The following is a 3,411-nucleotide window of genomic DNA, read 5'->3' as shown; positions in this document are numbered from 1 at the left end:
ACAGATCATCATGTAACTGCTTATTGCCAGAATGTTACTATAATTTTAAAGGGCTATCAACCACATGTAACTCCAGCTACAAGGGAACTGACACCCTCTTCAGGCCTCCATAGATACTGCACCACACATGTGCACAAACCTACACACACAGACACACACACTTTAAAACAAAAACAAAGTCTTAAAAATATACTTACATTTTATCTTTGGCGATTTCAAAAGTGTTTTAACTCGTCACTACAGTTCCTTGTGCTAAGCCATTGCCAAGACAATGACAAATATTCAGTATGTTCTCTCAGTGGCTGAATATATGCACACGTGAATTTTATGAAGACAATAAATCTGGTAGGAGCAAGGGAGTCACAGGTAAAATAGGCTTGAACTGGATGCACAAACACATCCTCTATAAGGAAACAATACAGTCGGCATAGTTGGCCAACTGCCTAAGAGAAGGAGAGCCACACTGTCATGGAGTGGCTAGTGGGAGGAGCACGGCCCTGGAATAGGCTTGACTCGCTGAAGGAAGGAGGGTTTGGAGCATGAGAACGGGGACCCGAAGAATCCACTCTCCCCAGAGCGTTTCCCTCATTTGGGGCCCTATGTCTTTCTTCCTACCAGGCCCTCTTTCTGGGAGGCAAGGCTATAAAAGTCCACCCAGCCTTCAAACCTCATCTCAAGTTGTCATCCTCTCTGGGAAATCTCTTTTGAGGACCCCAGCCAGGAGCCAGGCATAATAGTGTCTCTACCAAGACCTCTGAGTGGCCTCATTTCTTGTGTGACGTCACTTTTACCCTGCTCTGTGCTGTGATTGTCGGTGCGCATAGTCAGTTCTCCCATCAGTATAATGAGAAACTTAAAGAGCTGAAAATGTGCCTTATTCATCTTTGTGAGATTCCTGGTGCAATGTTAGCAAAATGCTTGCAAATGTTGCCCAACATGAACTAAATTGGATTCATGGCATAATTCAGCAGATGTGGATACAGAAATAGAGCAAAGCATTACACGCTTTGACTGAGTGGTGGGACAGGCAGGGAAATATCTTGGGGATGCTTTTACTTGCTAGCAATAGAAAGGCTGAGCAGCCATAGCTTATATTAATACAATAAAGGGTTTGTTTTTCTCACGTACACAAACCTGCTTATTTCCAGCAACTGGTTTAGCTTTAAAACCACACCTAAGGGTGCAGACTCTTAATGTGTTTCTGCTCTGTGAATATCACAAGCTGGTTCTTGCTCTTGTAGCTGTCTCTTGGTGGTACCAAATGGCTTTTGTACTTTCAGCTAACTTGCTAACATCAAGATATGAATACAGGTAGAACAGCCAAGGGCCAAAGCAATTATACATTAAAATTTTCTCAAGTCCTTTTTATGTTTTGCTTAGATCTCATTTGGGTAACATGACCAGAAATGAGGGAAGCTGAGAAATTTTGACACAATCTGGCTCTGGGCACTTTCTAACAGTAGAAATGTTCGCTGAGAAGACTGTATTTTAGGATATGAAATATTTCAGCCTTAGGAGTAGTCTTTGCCTGAAGATAAGAGCTTAAATAAAAATGAAAGTAGAGATCTTAAATCCCAAGTCTGCAAGAAATAAATGAGTAAAACAGGCAGATGATTTCTCCGTGTGTTTGATATGGATATAAAGCCCTGAAATGCCCTCCACTTCTATGGAGAAACACACCTTCTTCCATTGTTCTTCAATAGTGCAGCACATTTTTAAAAAGTATTTTACTCTCTTACATGTATGGATGTTTCAACTGCATGTACGACTGGCATGTGCCTGAGATCAGTCCTGGGGCTGGTGACAGTCAGAAAAGGCCTTTGGATCCCCTGGAACTGGAGTCCCACATATTTTCGAGCTGCCGTGTGGGTGTTAAGAAAAGCACCCGAGTCCTCTGCAAGAACAAGTGTTTTCAACTCCTGAGCCAACTCTCCAGTCGACAGTGCAGCATCTTCGACACTCTTCATTATCTTCTCAATAGACACAAGGCAGGTATGAGAAATAGCCCGCTGTATTTTAACACTCTAACACAAGCACCTGTGTAATCATATTGATGGTGACAAATGTCACCTAGCGTCTGTCTGAAGAAAATGAGACCATGGGATGAAGGCAGGGACAGCGATAAACTAGCTTTGTTAAAAACGAGCAGCTTTTATTCTGTTCCTACTGTTACATTCTTCGGTGGAATGTCAGAAGACTTTTCAAGAGATATCAGAAATAAGGATCTTTTTTGTTACACCTCATTATTAAATGTCATTAGTCAATTTGGGACCATTAAGATGTCGAGAAAGGAAAGACTCCATGGCTCGTTGGATACAAGTACTTATCTGATGACCTGAACACAGACCCAAGATCTGCATGGTGGAAAGACATAACCTACTCCCACAATTTGTCCTCTGGCCTCTACCTGAGGGCCGAGATGTCTGAGGAACAGTTCCGTTGTCTCTGACTGCAGCTGTCCGGCTTAAGAACTCTTACCGTGGGCCACGCAGCATCCCCACCGGAGAGCACAGCATCTTTCACACCACATCCCTGCCCTACTTTCTAAAATCCTACATACTCCCATCAACCTTGACAAACAAACAAACAAAAAAAAAATGTTTGAATTGAGGATGTTTTCCATTCTGAAGCTGACATCCATTGTAAAAGCAAGCTTTCCTTTGGAGGTTCTTTCCTACTTCTACACTAAAGATTAAATAATATTTAATCACTAAAATATACAGCATGAAGATGGAAATAAACAGAAGCAGGCGTTGCCAGTCATCGTGAGAGCAGTTCGGGCACGCCCACGTCACTGTGAAAAGCACTGCTTGCTCTGTAAGGGCTTTTCAGCTCAAGAACAAACTCAGATTGTTCCTTTCTTGGTCACCCAAGTAAAACCCCAGCACACAGCGCTCTCTGCTGTTCTCATGCAGTTGCATTTTCATTTTTTCCTCAATTGCCCGCCTTTTCCTATTTCTCTCTAGCCTTCGGCCTTTTGGAAAGTCCAGAGCAAAGCCAATATATAATTTGGTAACGAGGCGCTTGCTTTGTAGAACAACGTTCCAGATGTTCCACGGCACAGTGACCACGCAAAGCAGCACTCGCCACGCTCAGATCGCTTCCTTCCTCTGCTGCAGTGACAGAGGGGCACCCTTCTGACTCAGCTATAAAACCTCCCTGCCGCCCAGGTCCTTCATCTTTTTTCTCATTGGACCACTGTTTTTCTCACAGTGCTTCTCCATTTCAAAATATTCATCATTAAATATCGGCTGCAGCAACTCTCCTCGAATGACTGTATCCATTTGCAGTTAGCATGGTTAATTCTGAAATATCCTCATTTCCCTTTTCTGTTCATAACTAAATGCATATTGTCCTCTTCTAATGCTATTGTGCCTAGGTTTTTCTTATTGTAGGGTCAAGTTCACCACG

This window comes from Psammomys obesus, unplaced genomic scaffold, assembly GCF_907164565.1.
Source record: "Psammomys obesus unplaced genomic scaffold, mPsaObe1.curated_primary_1811, whole genome shotgun sequence".
NCBI lineage: Eukaryota > Metazoa > Chordata > Mammalia > Rodentia > Muridae > Psammomys > Psammomys obesus.
The sequence above is the reverse complement of the archived record's forward strand: the minus strand, read 5'-3'. Positions refer to the sequence as shown.